We start from the raw sequence: 24,081 nt of genomic DNA, 5'->3' as shown, positions 1-24,081 counted from the left end.
GGAGATCCAGATGGGAGGAGTAGGCCTTACCAATGACATGGATCCCCATAGAAAAATTGGTCAACAACCTTTAAAGCACAGACACATCTACTCACATTCCATGGATGGAAGCAAATCAGAGATATGCACATCACTGGGATGGGAAAGTGTACTCGTCCCACAGAGTGACTCTGCAAGTGACATGACAAACTGGTAGAGATATGTCGCCTCTCATCATGAGGACAGCAGACAAGAAAAAAAAATACAAAAAAAATTTCTGGCACAAACTTTTCTAAGTAATAATATTAAGAACCAACTCTGTCTTCTGTTAGTGCATTTGTGGAGTTTCTTAATTTCTGCTTTTAGCTACACATAGAAAAAGCATTGACCTGGGTACTTCTTAGAGATTTAATTTTTAATCAAAGTATCAGCTTCTTTTCTAACCTGACTGGAGGGAAGGAGTATGGTGATGAGGGAATAGTTGACTTAATTTTCTCAAATAAAAATGAAAAGAACCCAATATTGGCATTTCTACACCTATAAACTTATTTTTCCTCTCCTCCAAACTTGAGATTTTCAAATGAATCCTATGCTAACTGACGTTAGAAATTAATTACTTTTATTATCTTTGGGGAGTTCAGTTGCAATGTTGCTGGAGTAAAAGACTGCAAAATCTGCTCTTGAGACATGTTTTTACTATTATGATTAATTCTATCTGGATCCCATAACATTTATTATTTAACCATAACAATAACACAAAACAATATAATTGCTTAGGTGCTGGTCATCAATCTTTTATGGGACTTTAAATGAGAAAACATAAAAACAAAAAGAATTTAAGGAGTGCTTCACAGTTTTTTGTTCCCATTATCACAACCTTCAAGATTTAGCTCAAGAGTAGTATGGTGATTAAAAATACCAGTTTTGTTTCAGACAGTCTGGAGTAGAATCGCTAATCAGCTGATACTGTGACATTTATTTAACTCTGTGCTTCAGTATCAGCAGAGCAAAAATAATAAGCTCAAACCTCATTTATTCTGAGTGCTGAAAGAAGTACCACATTTAAAAATCATGGCTTATCACAGAATAAATATTCAATAATTGTAAGTAGTTCCTGTATTAGCAATTATGACTCACACCATCATAATGGTTGTGAGGAGTACATGAGTATGTTTTTGGAAGTCATTTATAACAGTGCATGGTACAGAAAACACCATTAAAGTGTTACCTCTAATATATTATTATGTACTGTTACTATCGTGGAATACCAATGATAGTTGAGAAAAGAGGTAGAAATTTATATTGAGGGACAAACTGTTGACATACACAGTGATTTCTTTCCCAAACCTGAGTCACCATTTCCCTTTGTTCTTTTCAATACTTCTTAATCTAATATTGTGGAATTCAGAATATTTATTTATTTATTTTAACTTGTCCACTTAATATTCCCATAACCTTAAAAAGTTACTTAACTATTTTTAGGCCTCAATTTGCTCATATTTAACCTACATGAACCATTTATTTCACAGGGGCTATTGTATGGTTCAAAGGACATTTTGATGTAAATTAACAGCTTTTGAATAATTACTACTTGGAAAGCATCATTAGTGTATATCCCCAAGTGTTATTCAGCCTCAAAAAAATAATGAATTTCAAAATTTCACTTATTGGAAATAAATACACCTTTCTTCCCAAAGTTTTGTCAATTAAATTGCCGCCTTATGTATTTAAGGGATAGTTCAGCCCTTGCTACTTTTTTAGGTAACCTAGTCCATAAACTTATAATAGTATTTAAGAATATATTTCCTATATCTTTTCCTTAACACTTCACATTTAAATCTCTTTATGACAAAGGATTCCCTGGTTACATAAGCTTGAAATATGTATAATATATGCACATTTCTGAGATTCAAAGTAGTAGAGTCATCCCTCCATATCCAAAATCCATGGATATTCAAGTCCCTTGTGTAAAATGGCATAGTATTTGTGTATATTTTGAATCATATCTAGATTATTTATGCTACCTAATACAGCATAAATGATATGTAATTTTTTGTTATAGTATATTCTTTAGGTAATAAGAAGAGAAAAGCTATGTTCATGTTCAGTACATATGCAGTTTTTTTTAAATGTTTAAATCCATTTAATATTAAAAAAATATTAAATCCATGCTTGATTGAATCTGAAAATATAGAATCTGTGAATATGAAAGGAAGATTATATATTAAAGTTATGTGAAATCCTGCCAAAGAAATGTGTTACATGTAGGAAAAATTTAGGTAATAAACTTCATTGTGACTCAAAGTATATTTTACATATAACCATCATTAACATGCTGGAGTTCTGGGAAACAGTCGGTTTTATGCCTGTCCTTACAATTACTTGAAGTCACTAATGTATACTGAAGGAGATATGAGGTTGGGAAACAAGGAGACAAAAACTGTCGCTCCTTGCCCAGGAGAAATGGCACAAGAGAAAGTCTTGTTTAAAGGTCTAAAATAACTATGCAAAAAGGATCTGAGAATATGCTAAAGAGGCTGGGGTGTTTTAGCCTGTAATTGAAAGACATAGCCTTGGTCAAAATAATTGGACATCTGGGAAATAAGTACTTGTTTCTTAACTCCTTTTGAAAAATGCATTTCCGAATTGCATGAAGGGATTTCTGCTCTGACTATAATGGGAAAATCTTGCAGCAGGCCAATTATCCAGTCCAAATAAACCAGATAAGCCAGATTAAATTTAAAAAGAAATCTGTTCAAAGGCCTTAAGAGTTTGTGAGGCAGCCAGGACTTGAGGGACTGGAAAGCAGAGGCAAGGAAATACCATCAAAATGTGCCTCATCTTCTAGGTTTTGCTCTTCTCCAGACCTTTACCCACTCTTGGCATGAGGCAAGAGGCTGAGAAAAGAAGGAAGAAGCAGCTATTGAGATACAGAGAAATCATTCAAGCTATAAGAAAACTCACAGGAATTAGGAATGAACTTTGGAACCTGAGGTTGCCACAGCAAATGGGATCAAATGATGGAAATCCCAGATGGAGAGGGATTCAGAGAGAAGAAACACTGACCCTAAGCATAGGTTGTTTTTTTTTCCCCTCAAGGCGATTTTCTTATAGAGTTGTACAGAGCAAGAGGATAAGAAATTAAGAATAAAATGACTGAATAACAGAGCAGACATTCTTATTATCTCTTAGACCTAGAGAGAAAAAGTAGAACTCAGGGTCCACGATATGAGTGCAATGCTGATTCTTAGTTTATATTTCTGCGTAACTTTTCTTGAGAAGTTAATCCATTGAATTGGTATGAAAATAAGTTTTACAAATACAGCAAAGCAGCCTCAAGTCAGATTGGTCTCTGTTTTAGTCAGCTTTTTCACTGTTGGGCCTAAAAGATCTGACCAGAACAACTGTAGAGGAAGAAGTTAATTTGAGGGCTCAAGGTTTCAAAGGTCTCAATCCATAGATAGCAGGCTCCATTCCTCAGGACTCAAGATGAGGCTGAACATCATGGCAGAAGAGTGTGGCAGAGGGAAGCAACTCACATGATCATCAGGAAGCAGAAGAAGAAAGAGAATCCACTCTCCAGATAAAAAATATATACCTCATAACCGCTCCCAATGAACCATTCTTTCCAGTTGCACCCCACCTGCTTCCAGTTACCACTCAGTTAATCCCGGATTAACTTGTTGATTAGGTTAAAACTATAAACCAATCATTTCTCCTCCAAACTTTCTTGCAGTGTATTACATGTGAGCTTTTGGGGGATACCTCACATCCAGACCATAATAGTCTCTAACTAGATTGAAGTAATTTTTCCCTCTGCTGCCTTCTACAGAATGGCAATAATCTTGATTAGAAAGAATTAAATCATCCAGAAGCACTAATTTTTTACATAAAGCATTCAACATACAATTAAAATTTATTGCCAGAAAGAGAACCAGCATAATAAAACAAATAAGAATAGAACAATAGATGACCTACACATCAGTATTATTAGATGTAAACTTTAACAGTGATTAACATGCTTTAAAAATGAATAAAATGGAAACTTTCATTTAAGAATTAGAATCCACAAAACTATAATGGAAGGTAAATTGAAAAACAGTAATCAGTGTTTAATTGAAAAACACAGTAAATTAAAGCACTCAGTGGACAGGCTTTATTACAGATTAGACACAGCTGAAGAGAGAATTCATGAGCCAGAAGATAAGATATTTGAAAATATTCTTTTGAAACACTGTCAGCAAAACCTCATGTCTCATGAGGTTAAAACATTTTGCTAAAAGGAGGAACTCAATTCACTAGGTCTTTGAAAACTTTGATTTTAAAAAACAGATTATGCTAAAAGTCCTTAAACACAATTTGATGGCAATTAATTTCCAGAGTGCAACTTATTAAAATATTCTCTGTAATTTTGTGAGAAATTGAATATGAAAAAGAAATTTGCCTCCCAAACTATTGAATGTTGCTTATGGCATTGCCTAGAACTATATTATATTCAAAATATTAAACAATCATGTTTAGACACAGATTGGTTTCTAGATTATCAGTACTGCTTAATACTGAAAAAGAATTAGTGCTAAGTAAGGCTCACTCACTTATATGTTATATTTTTAATGTTCCTAATTTAATGTTAGAAATGATGATTTTAAAAAACATTTTTTACTTAAGTAAATCTAATCCTTGTGCCTTTGGATATACCATAAACTCAATGGTATTACAAATACTTTCCTTTGGTTCTCCAGATAAATTTTTCATCTCCTTTACTATCTACCTTCTAATGGAGTAAATTGGGTTAATATAGATGAGCTTGCATGATTAAATAATATGATTTCTCTAGTTTTAGATCCCTGAAAACTGCTACTTAAAATGGTTCTAGGAATCACACTCTATTTCTTTCCAATCAAAGTTCCTTCAGAGTTAGATTGTAGAGAGTAATTCAAGAAGAGTGGAGTGGAAATAAATCCAAGAAATTTGGTGAGGTATTCCCAGTGAGAACTATTGCATTTGGTAGATACCTAATCCTCAGGCATAGATATTTGTTATTCTTTCTACCCTGGAAATGAAAACAAGCTACTTTGTTATTGAATATAAGATTAAGTAATACAAAAGCAAGTGGATCTAAGCAATAATATATATGGGTTAAACAAACAGTAGTCAAGAAAGAGATGTATATGACTTCCACATTGTGAACTGAAGCAATAAATACAAACATAATTTTTCTACCCTACAACTGTGCCTTGAGGTTGACACTGTGTCCTGGAAGTCTCACTTAGCCAAACAACTGGAAAATGGAGTAGGGTAACTGGACAGGAGGCTTGAGTGGAGCCTGGAGTCAAAAGCTCCAAAATAGCAATAAGCAGTAATGCCCCAGAAGGTAATTGGTCATTTGTCCACCCAGTGAACTGAAAAGGACAAAAATTACTTTTCTTATGTGATGGAGCCAGGGCACTAGAAATATCTGATTAAAAGGCTCATAATCAAAAGAATGAAATTGACCAGTTCAACAAAAATCATTGCAATTAAAAAAGAATTATGTATATAAAATATATATATTATGTATTTTAAGATTCACTACTGAAGATAGAGTTAAAACCTTCAAGATATAAAAGTTCTAATTCTGTTACTATAATGTAAGTCCAAGACCAAGTTCCACTGGGGTTGTTCCAGAAACACATAAAGGTGCATTCACTCAGCTATAGGAAAAACACTGAAAAAAATTAGTTATCTATTTTGAGGGTAAGTTTAGGGAAAGTGAAAAGTCTATTCTTGACTCTAGAGTTTTCCACCAAAATTTAAAGCAGTTCTATATGCTCTAGAATTGGGAGCTGTGCAACTCTTGGTCTTAAAAGTTGTAGATATAATCAGAAGCTGTTGAACTGAGCTTCTACAGCCTTGTGGTTAACTACTGATGGGCAGTTTCAGGGGTGTTTCTATTTGGATTTCAACAACATAAAATTTCACAAACAGATTCTCACCACTGCTATTCAAATACAGGAAAACTTCTACAATCCCTCATCTTGGAGAGAAACTATATTGTGCAGAAATTCTGTTTCAGCACATATAACTCAAAATAATCCTCCTCAATCATCTGAAATCACAATTGTTCCTCTTTTGGAGGTGAGTTGTGCAGAGCTAGATGAGAACAGAACTCACTTTGTTGCAAACTCCTAGGGTTGTGCTGTTGTTGTTGTTGTTGTTGTGTGTGTGCGTGTGTTGCATCTTTCTTCTTTTGAAGTTGAAGATAGTTTGAAGTTCTTGCATTTGCAGATGTTTGAATGGAACAATGAGATAATGGCATCATTAGAAAATGGGAAGACTCTGAATGAAGTTTGAGAATCTAATGGTGTGTAACCAGCACCAGAGAGAAAAAAAAATTGTTAAATACTTCAAGAATTTTGGGGTCATTTTAGAGGATACAGGTTACCAAAGGCAATTCAAGTGTCCACTGCTGACAGATCATTCTCAATACCTCTGAGATATTGAGTGCTGGTACACCATGAACATCCTCAAGAAATCTCTCTCTGTCATGGAGATTTCAATTTGAAAATGCTTTTTTTTTATTCCAGTCACAGATAATAAAACTAGTTTTGTGTTAACCAATTATTCTTCTCATTTTTACACTACAGATTAGTACACAAACAAACCACAGAACTGAGAGCACAACTAAACATTAATAGATAAGAGGTTCAAAAAGACAGTAAAATCACCAGGAAAAGTGGATGTTATGATCAAACCTAGTATGTAGTTTTTCCTTTCTTATAATAGAAACATACATATATGCAAACAGTATATCCCATTTTCTTGTGTTAACAACTAGATTGGTGAGAGTGGCCTGCAAAAGGGAAAGGAGGGAATGTCATTTCCAAGGTGGAAAAAAGGATTGCAAGAAAACATCCTTTTACCATATCATTTCACCAGGTTGAGTTTGAATGCTAACAAGGAGTATAGGAAGTAAAGGGAACCTTCAGACAACCACTCCCTAGCAAGATTAGGAAAGGGGGGAGGTAAGTTCCAAGAACTCCAGCCTCTAATTTACTTTTAAATTCTAAATTATGTTAAAGAGGTTCTTAAGACTGCTGCAGTTATTGAATTAGTGTATTGAGTGAGAGGTCTTTTTTCTTTTTTTAATTTGCCAATTTATTACTTTAGACTTCTTTCCTAGTATTAAAACTGAGCATGTGATCAGAGTTGTCAATGTACTAATTATGCAGTTGTAGGTTTAGAGAGTTAATGAGCAAGACTGGGGATTTTTTTTTTTTTTTTTGTAGAGGAGGAATGGAAATAATATTCAAATCAGAATGTGGAGAATTTTGAAGGCAGTCATATGCATTGGGGCAAATCGTCTGCAGGTACAGAGGAGTTCTGAGCTAGGATTGAGGCCTTGGAACACTGAGTATGAAGCTGAATTACTAGGCATTCTTTTGTATGACAGTGGAAGAATCTTAGCTCCAACTGCCTTAAGTCAAAAAGGAAATGTATTAGCTCATAGTCTAAAAAGTATAGGGATCAAAATCTGAAACATATCTTGAATATACAGAATAGTATATTGATTAAGGCAAGAACTGCAAAGCCAGACCACCTGGAATTAGATCCCAGTACTGGTAGTTACTTGCTGTATTAATTGAAGCAAGGTATATAATCTTCAGTGAATGACCCAGCTTCCTTCTCCTGGGCTAGCATTTGTGGTAAGTTTCTCTTTTGTGATGCTGGGCAGCGGCAGTGAGCTGTAACTCCCAGTTGTATGCAAGTTAACAGGGGAAACAACCAGTATTCTCAGTGTGCTGTGTGGCTTAGCTGTGAGGTCTGGTATGTTGGGTGTAATAAATGCATTTTCAGCTGATGATTTACTGTGGGTTTAACAGGACATGACTGCCATCATACATTGAGGAACATATGTTACAAGATATTTGATTCTCATGAGATTGACATGTAAGTCACATTGAAATCCTTGGTGTCGATAGGGATGGATGATTTTCACTTGCTATGTCTGGGTCAACTGCCACCCTGTAGCTTAGAGTTAGGCTCAACTTCATGGAAATTGAGGATTAAGCAGTCAAAATTTAAACATATGTTTGAATCTCGTAGTCTTTGACTTTTCTCTACTTTGAGAGACTTCCCTTCATGAGTCATTTCTTCCTGCTTTGCTTCTCTCCAAGTCAGTGATCTTAGATTAGGTCAAAGACAGGCCTGAGGTCAAGTATTTCCACAGTGCTTTGAAGTCATTCCATCCTCAAAGTCTCTACTTCAGCGAAGCACTAAACACTGTTTCCTATTGCCAAGAAGATTTTTCTACTATTAAGTTATCGAGGCCTTTTGGACTAGCACCTGTGGCCATCCACAAGCATTGTGACATGAGGCTGGAGACCAGTGAATCAATGCAGGACTCCTTCCATTTTTCCAGTCTCACCCATTTCCTGAACCCTTCCCCCTTCCTGGTCTCCCTCCATATGCCCAGGTCTTCTCTGACCCACTTTATGTAAGAAACTTCCCTAGATTCCTTTAACCCAGACTGGCCTTTCTCTTTTTCACAATCATGTAATTCAGCTAAACCACACATTCTAATTTATTTTTCTCTTTTCCAAACATTTATATGATACTTTATGCAATTAATAACTAATGAATGACTAATAATCTACAAAATTCTGCATGTAACTCCAAACAAGTGCATGCAATACTGGGCCAAGCTTTCTGTTAAAATTTTATTTAATGTCCCAAAGCATTAGCCCTAGGATGGGCACATCACAGACACTCAGTGGATGAAAAGCTTGTTGATTTTTTCTAACATAAAATGATAGTTTTCTCCCTTTTTTGTTTCTCCAACTGTGACTAAGTTGGTTGGGGGCTGAAACACCATCGTTCCGTTCCCTCTCTCTGTGCTTTGCTGTTGCTTTCCAACGGCATAAAATCAATTAAGGCTCAGTACTGAGTCTTATCTAAAATATTCTGGTGTCATAAAGCAAGGACCTCTTTTATTGCCCTGTCATTTTTCTATAGAGAACAAACCAAACCTACTATTAGAAAGAAAATGCAATCTACTCTAGAAGTTTTCCCAGTATATATAAAAAAAATAATAATAAATTCTCACTTTTCAGTTACAGTACACCTGCAGTAGTCCTGAATTTATGACTCTGAACAGAGAATACAATTCCCATCCTCATCTCCTCCTGTCTTCTCTGTTGCCCTGCTTAATTTACTGCTATTCGATAGCAATTAAAAACAATACTCTCATCCCAGTCTGTAGCAACTGAAAATCGTTACATGCCACAGCTTCTGGGTGATGGGAAGGAGGGTGAGTATAATCTCTAATCCATATGAGAATTATACTCAGTAGTAAGGGCTAAAGAGCAAGCAGAAAGTAATCTTGTAGGGCAGAAGAGGCCAGAGTAAGGAATATAGTACTGGAGTAGGAGAGAGAAAGAATGGGCGCCAGCGACTGACACTACCCAGGTAGGCTCTCTTAAGTGGAGCTGAAACAGTAATTGACTTTTGGAGCTGTCCATGTAAATCTGCAACAGAAGGAATGAGGGAGAGCCAAGTGACTAGAGCAATAAACTGGAGTCATGTGCTGATTTGACACTGACATTGTGATTAACTCAAGAGTGTCATATGGACTTGATTACATAGACAGAATACTAACAGCCCTGATAGAAGCGCACTGGACTAGGATTAAAGATGCTTGGGTTTCTGTCCTGCCTATGCTCCTGTCTTAGCAGGTTAAAAAAAAAAAGGCAAATCCCTTAGACTCACTCACTCTCAGTTTTCCCATCTATAAAACTAGGAGATGTTGCAACAATTGAAACTCAGGTGATTTCTGAGCACGATAAGCATTTCAGAAAATCCAGTGGCTTCAAGAACACAAGAAGGATTTGTTCTTGGTCTAAAGTCTTCTAGCACTCAAAGTCAGGTTTTAGAAACCAACAGTTCATATCTTTAAGCACTCAGTTTTTGCCTTAAAAGTAGGTGATTTCTAAATCCTTTCTAGCTCAAATATTCTTTGCATATGAATCCCTGGAGAGCAAATGTCATTATGTAAGCAACTTCCCATCTTAGTCCTAGTATCTAATAAAGGGCGTGGGACAGAGTGATGGCAAATTATAGTTTGTTGAGTGGCTGGCCATTTTCTTTTCATCTTGCCATTCAGAGTGGAGTCCCTGCTTTGTTAGTTTTAGGCTGCTCCCTCGGTGGACAGTTGTTGGCTTCCACCTGCTTAATCACTTTCTTTACCATCCATCTAGCTCGACCTCTCTGTTAATCCCTCTTTGAGCTGTGGGAAGCACCGTTGTTTGTAGTTTTATTGGAAATTCCAGGGACAACATCAGCAGCTACATTACTCCATAAGCAAAGAACATGGCAAAGAAGCCAGCAGTTATCCAGAAGCCCTGGGAGAAGGAGCATCTTTAGCCCTGCTGCATGTTCTCTGCACCCTCTTTTAAGGAGTAACCCCTTCTCTGACTTGAGCCCTCTCTCATGGGCCTCTCTGTTTGGATACCTACTCAATAATCCTTTCAGCTCAACAGCTATTTCTCTGCCTGCTCTCCCTACAGAGCTGACCCAAACTCCAAGCTACTTCTAAGTTATTTCAAGAGGGCTTCCTAGATCAGCTCCCTGGAGGGGCTGCAGAGCAGAACAGGAGCTGTCTTAAAATTGGACCAGATCCACGTCGTAAACAGCTCCAGGGAAATTTCCCTTATTTACACGCCAAACACATAAAATGCTCACTCATTCCTTCTCAAGCCCAAAATGTCTGCAAGACAATCGCAATATTCTTTTCCTATAAAACTTCAAGAGGTCTTCCAAAGAATCCACTTGAGTGACAAATGTAAAGCCCACTCCTAGAAATATACAGGTGACTCTCTTACACTGTAGGCAAACAACAAGTATTAAGTACTTAGAAGATGAGTTTGCATGCTTTCTTTCTCATAAGAAAAATGTGGTATATATTTGAAATGTGGTCCTTTAAGGAATTTTAGCACAGCACTTGCTTTCAGTTAAGGTCCAGAGCAATAAACAAAGTGGGATAATGATATCTTGGAAGAAGAGATAACACCCCAAAACTAACTGTCCTTCTACCTTTTAGGTCCCCATTGCTTTGCCTGCAAATAACTGAGATGTGTTTTGTGCAATTCCATTGTGTTTAGCATGCTAAAATGACTTGGAAAATAGGAGAACAGCATGGCATATTTCCTTCCCTAAACTGAATGAACACCAAGGCTTTTTTGGTTCAGGAAGCTACAGGAAATTATCATAGATTGGTGGCTTAAAAAACAGAAATTGGTTTTCCAAAATTCTGGGAGTTAAGTCCAAGATCCAGGTGCCAGCAGATCCAATGTCTGGCAAGGGTCCATTTCCTGGATTATGTATGATCACCTTCTCTTGAATCCTCACATGATAGAAAGCAGAGAGAAAGCAAGCTCTCCTGTCTATTTTTATAAAGGCACTAATCACATCAGGAGGGCCCCATCCTCATGACTCATCTAAACTTAACTACTTCCTGAAAGACTTGCTTTCTAATATCATCATCTCGGGGATAGGGTTTCAAAATAGGAATTTGGGGCATAGGGCATAAACATTCAGACCATAGCACATGGGAACTGTTTTAGTTATCTTTTTCATCTCTGTGACAAAAAGACCTAACAAGAACAACTTTAGAGGAGGAAAAGTGTATTGCAGGCTCATGGTTTCAGAGGTCTCAATACACAGATAGTTAACTCTATTCCTCAGGGCTCTAGGTAAGGCAGAACATCATGGCAGAAGAGTGTGGTGAAGAAAGGCAGCTCAGGATATTACAACAGAAAGCAAAAAGAGAGCTCCACTCACAGAGAACAAAATATATACCCAAGAGGCACACTCTCAATGACCCACCTCCTCTATCCACTCCCTCTCTGCTTATAGTTACCAGTCGGTTAAACCCTGCAGGGAGACTAATACATTGATTAGGTTAAGACTCCCATAACACAATCATTTCACCCTAAACTTTCTTATATTGTCTCACACATGAGCTTTTGGGAGACACCTCTTACCTAAGCCATAACAGGAACCATCTGAGGAAAGGAAGACAACTCTGAGGATGGAACCGCAGTCATGTGTCACATAACTACAAGGATATGTTCTAAGTAGTGCATCATAAAGCTCTTTTACCATGGTCCAAACTTCACAAAGTATACTTACACAAACCTGGCTGTTACAGCTCAATCACTCCATGTGGCTTCTTGATGCAATCCGAAGACATGATAAACATGAGATGCCTGAGTCTGCCGTGGTCATAACAGGGCTTAGAGTTTTACAGTAACCTTTTCTTTATTACAAGTAGAAGAAGTACAATCTAAAATGATGAGGAAAAGTATAGTATAGTAAATATAGTAAACACATCAGTGAGTTATTTATTATTATTATCAAATATTAGGTACTCTACATAGTAGGATGTGCTCTAATTTTATACAAGTGGAGCACAATTGATTGTTTTATCCCAGCATCGCCACACACTTAGAAGCAACACATTGCAGCACATTATGACAGCTACAACACCACTAGGCAATGGGAAATTTTTTGCTTCATTATAAGACCACTATTATATATTGGTCTCCTTGTGGGACCAATGATGATAAGTATCTGACCTGTTTGCATATGGTCATCTTCTCTTGTAACCTCAGAAAGCAGAGAGTGAAAACAAACTCTCCTGTCTCTTCTTTTGTGTGTTTAAGGGGTTTGGGGGGGGGAGCGGGGGGCTACCAGTGATTGACCTCAGGAGCATTTGACTCCTTAGCCACATTCCCAGCCTTATTTGGTATTTTATTTAGAGACAGGGTCTCACTGAGTTGCTTAGTGCTGAGACTTAGTTGCTTTTGCTGAGGCTGTCTTTGAACTCGAAATCCTCCTGCCACAGCCTTCTGTCTCTTCTTATGAAGGCAATAATCACATCATCAGAGCCACGTCCTCATGGCCTCATCTAAACTTATCTACTTCCCCCAAACCCCTCTTCCTAGTTCATTGCATTGGAGTTAGGACTTCAATATATGAATATTAAGGTGTTATTCAGTGCACAATGATAACAGGAATCTTTCTGAGCACAACAGAGGAAATATGATTCAGTTGAACCAAAAAGTATGGGTAGTATCTGAATGGAGAGAGGTAGAAGTGGGTTGCACAGAAAGTAGACATTTTGTTTAGATAATAATAAAAAAAAACAGTTGTGACACAAGGAAAATGTATTTGTTGAGTCCAAACAGAAATGTGCTAAGTTCTAGCAGATAGGAGGGAATATATTTAGGATAACTTCAAAGACCAGGGAAAGAAGTTAAGGTCTGATGCATGAGACAAAGACTAATAAAATACCTTGAGGACAGTAGCAATCTTATGGGAAAATAACTGTTTATAGTTGGAGAAGAGTACACTTTTGCCACTAAAAACATGACAAATTAGAACTACATCCGGCCCTACCACCTTGTTTTTTAACATTGAGGAGAAGAAAGATTGTGTAATTTCCTCGCCACTGAACTTGGGAATTATTTTTTTTAATGCCAGGATGGCATAAGAGTGATCTTACTTATGAAATTAAGGTGCACTCTAGGATTTTCAGTTTCCTAGGTGGTCTCTTATATCTTGAGTAGTTTCTAGAAATATCTACTGATCTTTGATTTGGAAGGACTGTTTTCTTACTGACATGCTGTTGGTGCAGGACCAAAATTGGCTAAGCTCCCTTACCAAGACTTCTAATGCTCTATGTTATATTTTTAGTGTGTAGCCAGGACTGGTAATGACCGGTCAAGGCCAGAAACACTCTAATTCAGCATATAGACTCAAGTCATAAACATCAATTTGTGAGCATGCACACACACACACACACACACTGACACACACCCCATTATGTAACCTGTTGGCAATGTGCCTTCTTTGTTTGGCCTGAATATAAAAAGGGCCTAAGGAAATGGGCAGAGGGAGGGGCTAAAATGGAACTGGCTGGGGGCAGATGCTGAGGCTTAGGGCTGGCATGGTTGTGGTGACCACTGTATAAAGAATATCTTCTATCCAAACTGCATCTTGCATCTTCTTCCACCTGCTGATCCCCAAATCTGTTTCCTGGGTCAGACCCCCTGACTTTTATAGTCCATATCATAATCCTTAATCCAAGCCTCAATATTTCTATCTGTAAATCAGGTTACACATGCTGACCTTTTGAAGTGTTGTGAAGAAATACATATGCATGTAATCTGCTTAATGTAAAAGTCCACAAACCATTAGGCAGTTTCCAAACTTTCCTAGAAAACTGAAATCCCTCTGGATGTCATGCCTGTATGTCCTGTATGGTAAGAAATGTAAGAAGAAAAATTACAGCTGAGCCAAAGCCCGGAGCCCTCCTCAATGACTCACTCAGCCCTTCATTGTCAGAGTCCACAAAGTGGATGGGTGCCAGCTCCCCACTGTCACACTGCAGAACCATTTTTAAATGGGAAACCCCCAAGCCTGTTCTGGGAAGTCAACTGAAATGTGATCCTGAGAAACACAGGTAAGGGAGAAGGGAAAATGAACCAAGGGAGAGAGAAAAATCAGGGAAGGAGTCTCATTGCGTAGATACCACTAAGAGTGGCCTTTCCCAGGTATCTGTAAATGTGTTTCCGTGTTTTCACAGGGGGGATGGGCAGCTGATGCATTGACCCACGAATTCCAATCCCATATGTGTTGAAAAATATCCCTGGAGGCATTTCATCCCCATCATTCTTGGCAGCCCAGATGGCTGGCCATTGCTCAGAGCATAGAAGCCATGCCCTCAAAGAGAACCAGGTATGAAAAAGCAGGCTGGTCATGTGATCAAGCAGTGTCACCTCACCTGAATTCAGAGGGGGACATGAGGCATCAGTATTTTCTGCTATAGGAAATATGATTTTTTTGCAAACACAAAATACAGCAATACCACAGAAAAGATATTCACAAATAAATTAATCAAAGGAAGATACTATAAATACAGTTGCAGAAGGATGGTGAGATTTACAAGTATTTCAGCTGTGGAACTTGGGAACCATCTATGTATCCTCCTCAGCTTGCTTAACTTCCCACCAGGAAAAAGGTCAGGGTATAATACTCTCTAATGACTAAAGTTTAAGTGTCTGTTAAAAATGAAGCCGAATGTCTCAGTGAAAATAATGGCTTAGCCATTCCTAGTTATCAGCTAGAATTATCCTATTCACACAGACGGAGAATTAGGTATACCACAAATTGTAATAAGTCTTTGAAAAGACACTTCTTGGATAATCTGCAGTAAGACTAACATGGGGAAAGATAGAATCATTGCCAAATATTTCATACAAGTTTCTGAAAAAAAAATGAAAAGTAGGGTCAAAATATTTACATTGCCAAGGGCAAGAAAACTAAAGAATGTGAAAAGTGCCTCAGATTTGGAGGGGGGAAAAAAAACAAATCTCAAGAACTCTTTCCAGAAGGCACAGGGGCCTAAGTTTAAAATTCTTGATCCAAAATCTTGGCGCCTTTATATAACAACCAAAGACAATGTGTGAACCTTAATTTCATTTTGAATCAAACAGGAAGGAAGGGGAAGGAGGGAGGCAAGAAAAACAAAACAAAACAAAACAAAACAGGTAGCAAGAGGAAGCTCTTAGAGGTCAGCAAATAACATTTTCTGAACATGCCTAACCCTGAGAAGCATCAGAGTCTCACAGTGTAAGTATCAAATTAATTAATTATATCACTTAAAGATTGATTTAATGTCTAATTAATTAGTTAATTACTTGACCTAACCATCCATTCAGACAAAATAATCATGGTGACAGTTCTGTCTAGACACTGCCTGATTTTGTCAAGGTCAACATCTAGAGATCATCACAGAAGCAAATTCCCAGGGCAGTGTTCACAGAATTCACAGTGGCTCTGAAGATAAGAGAATCGGTTAGACTTTTCTCAGCTGGCACCTCCTTGTTCACTTGACATTGGGTACAATTCCTGGCCAAAGTTTCCAAAGTTAGATGGAACTTAACAACATTGAGAACTTTCCAGTTACTAATCTTCCAGGACAGGAACTGATGGCATGTCAATTCAACTGGAATTGCACACATGTGCCCACCCACGTCTCCACTGCAGACACAACAAAAATGTCATAGTCTGTCTTCACCCCAGAACATGTGCAAACAAATGCAGTCAAATTATATACGGATTTCAAAATCTAGTGTAACTTGTCAGGTGTGGTGGCGCATGCCTTGTAATCCCAGAGGCTCCAGAGGCTGAGGCAGGAGGATTGAGAAGCAACTCAGTGAGATCCTGTCTCTAAATAAATACAAAATAGGACTGGGGGTGTGGCTCAGTGCTCGAGTGCCCCTAAATTCAATCCCCAGTACAAAAAAAAAACCTACTGTAACTTTTGTGTGCTGCCCTGGTCTTTCAAATTAAAGCCATTTATGAATGACTCTAGGATTCTTCTATCATATTCTTTGGACCTTAGAACCTAAGTAACAGTAAAAAGAAGTGTTACTATACAAATATTATTTATTGGAAACTCTCCGTGAAAATAAATATATGAAATAATCAAAATATTTTTCACCAATCCATTCCCTCATTAAGTTTTTCTGAAGGCCATTTCTCTGGCCTGTAATTCCAACACGTAGCTTTGTAATGAAATTAGTAGATCAAAGGAGTACTATGTTAATATTTTTGAATTCTCCAAATTACCTACTCATAAGTAGTTTTCCTTAGCCCATGTAGATGTTTGGTTTATTTGATATTTAAGAAAAAAGAGGTAAAGCTGATAAAATTGCCTTGGTAGTTGAAAGGATGCTTTTTAGGACAAATAGCTCTTTTTGATTAAATGCAAAAGCCAACTTTAGATCATAGGTATTAAAGGCAGAAATTTTTCTCAATTCCTTTAGAACATGGGCTAGCAGAGTACAGCTCTTGAGACAAATCCATTTTGCTGCCTGATTTTGTAAACAAAGTTTTACTGAATCATAGCCACGCCCATTAATTTACTATTTCTATAGCTGCTTTTGAGCTACAACAGTGGAATGAGTAGCTGCAGCAGAAATCATACGACCTACAAAGCCTAAAAACTTACTATCTGTTTCTCTATAGAAAAGTGTGCCAGCCCAGTACAGTATGCATGCCTGTGTTCCTAGCAAATGTGGAGGCTGAGGCAGTAGGATTGCAAGTTCAAGGCCAGCCCCTATAACTTGGAGAGTGAGACTAAGCAACTCAGTGAGATTCTGTCTCAAAATAAAAATAAAATGGTCTGGAGATGGAGCTCAGTGGTTAAGTGCCCCTACTTTCAATCCCTGGTACCAAAAAGATGTGTGTGTGTGTGTGTGTGTGTGTGTGTGTGAGAGAGAGAGAGAGAGAGAGAGAGAGAGAGAGAGAGAGAAAGTTTCCCAACATTTGCTCCAAACCATTATGGTAGCCAGTAGTCACTTGTGAGCATTAAGCATTTAAAATGGTTGGTATGAATGAGGAACTGAAGTATTAATAGAATTGAGATGTGCTTAAAGTATAAAATTTACTGTGACAGTGTTCTCCAGAGAAGCAGAACAAACAGGAGGTATGTTAATGCACACACATGCACACACCCTATATGAAGAGAGAAAGCAAGTGAGAAACAGAGACAGATTGATGATAAGGAATTGGTGCCCATGTTTATGGAGTCTGGCAAGGCCAAATCTATAGTGTGGGAAGGCAGGCTGGAGACCCAGAAGAGCTGAGGCAGTTCCAGTCTGAAGGCTGGAAGCCTAGAGATCCAGGAAAGCCAACAGTGCCAATGAGACCTAAATATAGTCTTCTGGAGAATTCCATCCTGCTTGGGGCAGTTCTTGGTTCTATTCAGGTCATCCACTCAATGAATAAGGCTCACCCACATTGTGGAAGACAAACTGCTTTACCCAGTGTGGACTGACATAAATATTTACCTCATCCATGAGTCCTTTCCAAGTTGACAGGTACAATAATTGCACCTATTTTTAAAGACATAAGATTGCAAAGACGTGTTTTTAAAAAAACAATAAATATCGCCTTGATTTTTTTTAATACTAAATACATGTTAAATTTACATTTTGGATATATTCACTAAGTAAAATGAATTAATAATACTAACTACCTCTACCTTTCTTAACTCTATGATGTTGCTATAAGAATATTTTAAATTATTTTTGTGGCTTAGTTTAGACCTCTTTTGACTGGACAGTGTTGTAGAGTATTCTCACACCATAAAAATCTTGTTTCTCCTCCTCCTGTGTTTCATGTGGTTCTCATCTCCTGAATTTGAATGAACTATCTTTATACAAGTTTTTGTAGACCTGGTATATAAGTTACTCAAGAGGGTATTAACTTGGGTATTCTTACTCCTGCTGTTGTTTTATTTTTTCTCAAATTAATTTATCAAGGGCCTTCCTAGAAACTACTGATGCAATTTTAATTATATAATTCAATATATATTTATTATATTACATAGTTTTATAAAATGCAAATATATATATATATATATATATATATATATAGAGAGAGAGAGAGAGAGAGAGAGAGCACTAAGTACCAATATGTTCTTCCAAAGTTATGATCTGAGTGTGATATTTTATTTATTCTAAAGCATACTGCATTCCTTCCTCTTTGGGGGAAGAGGGTAGGTAGTAGGGATTGAACCCAGGGGTAAATTACCATTAAGCTACATCCCCAGCCCACCCTCCCCCCAACATAATCTTCCTGCCTCAAATGGGATTACAGGTGTGCCCAGCTGTTCAATGATTTTTTAAAATATTTATTTTTTTTAGGTGTAGATGGACACAACACAATGCCTTTATTTTTATGTGGTGCTAAGGATCGAACCCGGTCCCGCCGGTGCTAGGCGAGCGCTCTACCTCTGAGCCACAATCCCAGCCCTCAACAATGTTTTTAAGTGGTAAATTTTTAAAACCTGGGATTTAAAGACACATAGATTTAGTATCTTTTTTTCTTAAGGAATTTATCTTTATTATCCCTCATAATATACTTTATTCTGGAATCTGCTTTTTTAAAAAAATATTAATATGGTCACACCAACTTTATTTTTATTAGTGTTATCATGCATTTTTAAAATCCTTTTTTATTTTTCCCTATCTGCAGCATTATATTTAAAATAGATTTAGTTGTATATTCCTTTTGTTCTCCAATCTAACAATTTTAGCCTACAATTATTCATATTCTATATTAGTGTTCTACTTGTCTGATATTCTGTTTTATAGCCTCTTGCCTATTTTTAATTCATTCAGCATTCTTAATATTCTGTTATATCTCCTCTACAAACCTATTGCCTATACTCTTTTCAGTATATAGTTGCTTCTCTATGTCTACAAAATAAACCTTTCACCTATCATAATCTATCTTTAATATTATGCTATTTACCATATAGTCTAAGAAGCCTGTTAATTATATTTTCATTTATCTCATGCTACTATCTTGTTATAATAGTGTATATACTTCTCTATATATTATAAATTTCTTAAGACATTGTTATTATTTTTGGTTAAATAGTCTACTATGTATTATTTTTTAAATATTAGAAAAAACAAAAACTCTATTTACATAGAGTTTACACCACTTCTAATATTTACACCACTTCTAATATTTTTTTCTTAAAGTGCCTTGTAACTATGGATGTGAGGGGATTAAACATTCTTGTGGTCCAGGGCTACTGATAAAAAATTTTCTCAGATTTTTTTTTAATATTAGTTAGCAGACCTCCAGAAATCTCTTTATGAAGTCCAGCTACATCACTCCTCCCACAAACTTGCATCTTTGTCTCCTTGGTTCAACAAGACAGCTGTTCCGAAGAATCGCCGCTTTCTATGCCAAAATCCAGGCCCCAAGGCCAGAGCTCATCTTTTATTTTTTTACCTTTTATCAATTCTCATAGTCCTGAACCACCTACTGCACAATGTTGCTTCAGCTGGTTCACTAGTATTATCTAGTTTTTTACTCATTTTTCAATAGGTAGAAAAGTTCTATAATGGCTTCTATATCATAGCAAGAAGTGGAAATTTCCACATATATTATTTTCAAAATTTATTTCCAAATACTACAATCTTTCGGTTTTATGACATTAATATTTAATTATATCTGTGCAAAAATTACTTTTGCAGAACAGTACTATAAATAAGATTTCTAGAAACCTGGTGAGATTTTTTTTTTTCTGAGTGAAAGAATACAGATAGTCTTGGGTGGATCTAATGGGATCAAGGGACTAAATGAGGAAGAGGGAGTAGGTGAGGTGAGAAGTTTCAGTGATATTGCATATATAGCTATAAAAGTCATATTCCTTGTACAGTAATTAATGAATTCTATGCTTATTGATTTGCTTGACCAATACGACTTACACAAGGGGCATAACAAATACAACAGCCAGGAAAACAATATATCATTGTGTCATCTGTTTATGCAGAGACCCTCGGATGCAGAACTTGTGACAAACAAGGCATACCAAAATAGAAATCTATTGTGTCGAGTGTGTTATACAGCTTATTTTCCAGCACATGCTGAAGTTGTTACTTCTATATAAAGTTCAACTCTGTTTTATGCTTTTTAAACAGGTCTGCCTGTGGCATTTTATTTAAAATATCTCATGCTGGAATTTCAAAACAAATTACCTAAGTATAAAGTGGGTAAAAGTGAAGCTCTATGCAGGGACCTATGTTAGAGTTGTTGAAGAATAGATTTCATAGCAAACTAGGTATGGGTTAAGTCTGAATAGCATCATCTAACACCCTAATGTAATCAGTAACTGGATCCATTGACAAAATACCTAAAATATATTCCCATTCTTTACTGTCAAGACCATATTCACATAATTGTATTTCATTGTTGGTACCTTCTCTTTAATAGGGAACAAATTTTCAAGTGAGAGAGATCAGGAGGTTAAACAGTCTAAAACTCCTGTCTTTTGATCTGTGCTAGACTACTTCACTCTAGCTAGACTCTCCTGCTAGGTGAAAATTTTCTAGCGCTTTGCAGAGAATTTTATTATATGTTCATTTAACTTAATTCACAGCATTCACTGATCATGAGGAAGAAAGGTAAGGAATCTTGTGACAGTTCTCAACCAGTATTATATCTTGCCAAGCAAAAAGCACTGGCCCCCAATTTGCATAGATCTTTCAGCGGAAGAGAGGCATGTGAATAACTAGACCCATATCTGTTAGACAAAAGGCACATCTTACTTTTTCCCAATGTTTAGTCTTGGGAGAATGTCTCACACTGCTTCCATATTGCACCATAAATAACTTATCAACACATTCCATTCATCGGATAAACTACTACCATGGGAAGAAAATCTAGTAAACCATTGTTTCCCTATCTCATTACACATTTGGTATCTTTCCAATGTCTCTTATAGGTTAACAGTACTATAAATAATATTTCTAGAAACCTGGTGAGATTTGTGCTATTTGCTAATTTGTGCTAATCTTTTACACAAGAAATATACTTTGTGAAAAACAGTTGGAAAAATTAGAAGCTTTTAGTTTAAAAATAATTTATTTTATCCAGTCAGGAAAGGCATTGCAACTGTCTTCAAATATTACGTTCTGTGGGTTTATTCAAATGTCTCAGAGCTTATTTTCTCTGTTGAGCCCCCTCCTATTTATGCTTTGATGCACTATTGTCTGGCTTTCCTCCCCACTACTCCAGGAAATGCTACCTAGGTACAACTAGCATGATAAGGGAATGTTAGGGAATGCTATGAAATATTCTTCACAAATATATTTGAAACTTGAATGGAATTTACCACTTTATGAAAAAAATACAAAGTCTTATACTGGCTCAATATGAAATAGATCATTACATATCCCCATCCCCATTAAGGAAATCAATGAATAACTTCAAAACTCTCCCCCATTTCCCTGCAAAAAAAAAAAAAAATCAAACCTAGGTGGAATTACTGGAAATATCTACTAAATGCTTAAAAAATTAATACTAATCTTAGAAAATCTCCTCCAGAAAGCCAAAGAGAATCCTTCCCAATTCATATTATGATACCAAAACATAAAAAGTTTCCCCCCACCAATTACTAAGAAACAAGGTTATTATACAGACAAAAACTCTTAGCAACATATTAACAAATAAAATTCAATAATAAGTAAAAAATAATGTTAAACTAGATCACATGGTATTTGTTTTATTATGCACACCTGGCTAAATATTTTTAAAAATCCATTATACAAACCACCATCTTAACATCACCATCTTCAAAAGAAATATCACATAATACTATCAATTGATACAGAATAAAACATTTAATACAATTCAGCTCTCATTAAGAATAAATACACAGAACAATATAAATAGAAGCTGAATTTAATAAAGAATGGCTTAAAAAGTGTTACACTATGTTACCTATAGGTAACATTGTACATAAGGATGAAAGACTGAATACTTTCCTCTAAAACTGTGAATCAAACATAGAAGAATAAGAGAAGTTCTCTTCTCTTACTACTGTTACCAAACATAATACTGAGAGTTTTATAAAGTGCAATAAGCAAGAAAAGAGAAAAAAAACAAAACAAAACAAAAAAGACATTCAGATCAGAAAGAAAAAAAAAATAGTGTCCCTGTTGGCAGAAAGCACACGTCTGCCAGGAAAATCACAAGCAAGCTACCAAAATACTTCTAGAGCGCAGTAAAGTTGCAGAATAAAAGATAAACTTAAAACAAACAATTGAATTTCTGCTCATTAGCAAGAAACACACAGACAATGAAATTCAAAATGAGTCATTTATAATAGCTCAAAAAGTAAAATTTTTTGGAGGAACTCTAATAGAATTTGTATAAAACTTATATGCTAAAAACTGTACAATATTGCTAGAGAAATCAAATAAGATATAAATAAATGGAGAGATACACTATGTTCATGGGTTGGAAGAATCAACACAACAAATACGTCAGTTCTACTAAACTGATATATTAGCTTAAAACAATTCCTATCAAAATCCCAGCAATTGTTTTTTGTTGTTGTTATGGATGTTCTGGGGACTGATTCCAGGGTCTCATCTATGCTATGCATAACCCTACCATTGGGTGATATCCCCAGTTAGCTTACCTTTTTTTTCAAACATAGAACAGATTATCCTAAAATTTTATATGGAAAGAGCACACAACAAATGTAGGTAGAATAATTGGGAAAAAGATTAAGATGGGAAGAATCAATCCATCCAGTACTCTACTACTGCCATAATCAAACACATGGGTAATTGGAAGATATGACACATGGATCAATGAAGCCTAATAGAAAGCTCAGAAATAGAACCACACAAATATACCCAACTAGTGTTCCACAAAGACACAAAACCAATCCCCTGGAGGAAGGGCGGCTTTTTCATCAAATAGTACTACAGCAATTGGACAGCTATGTCCCACCCCCAGAAATGATACAATTTCATCTAATTCCACAAAAAATAAGTAAAAGTGAACCATGGACTTAAGTAATAAAGCTACAAAACTTTTGAGATAAAATATTAGGTAAAGAGTTCACAGATGTGACATAAAGTCATGCTCTATAAAAGGAAAAATTGTTCCAATGAACGTCATTAAATTTTTATGTGAATCTTTTAATGTGAGAGAGATTCTATTAAGAGTTGGAAAGAAAATCTGAAAAACGGAAAAAAAAAATTTGCAGATCACATAAGTACAAAGAAGGAATATCTAGACTATTATAATTCAAATCTCAACAACAAAAACAATATATTTAGAGAACTGAACATGAAGATATACATCCCATACGACAGGACATACAGATGGCAAATAAACTCATGGAAATATGTTAATCATCATTATTTACTAGGAAAATGTGAATGAAAACCACATTGCCAAGAAAAATGTATAATTATACAGTACTTATCAAAAACATTCTGGTCATCTTTTAAAAAAAATATGCAACTCCTATAGAATCCAACAATTGTACTCCTGATCATTTAAACCAAAGAAATGAAAATCTACATTGCCTAAAAAGCCTTACGCAAACATTTATATAAGCTTTATTACTAATAGCAGGGTGGGAAATGGGATGCAGGGGATGAAGTCTCTCACCAGGTAAATGACAAAATGAACTGTAATATCTATTCTGTGGAATACCACTTAACAATAAGAAGA

The sequence above is a fragment of the Marmota marmota genome, unplaced genomic scaffold, assembly GCF_001458135.2.
Source record: "Marmota marmota marmota unplaced genomic scaffold, marMar, whole genome shotgun sequence".
In the NCBI taxonomy this organism is placed as follows: domain Eukaryota; kingdom Metazoa; phylum Chordata; class Mammalia; order Rodentia; family Sciuridae; genus Marmota; species Marmota marmota.
The sequence above is the reverse complement of the archived record's forward strand: the minus strand, read 5'-3'. Positions refer to the sequence as shown.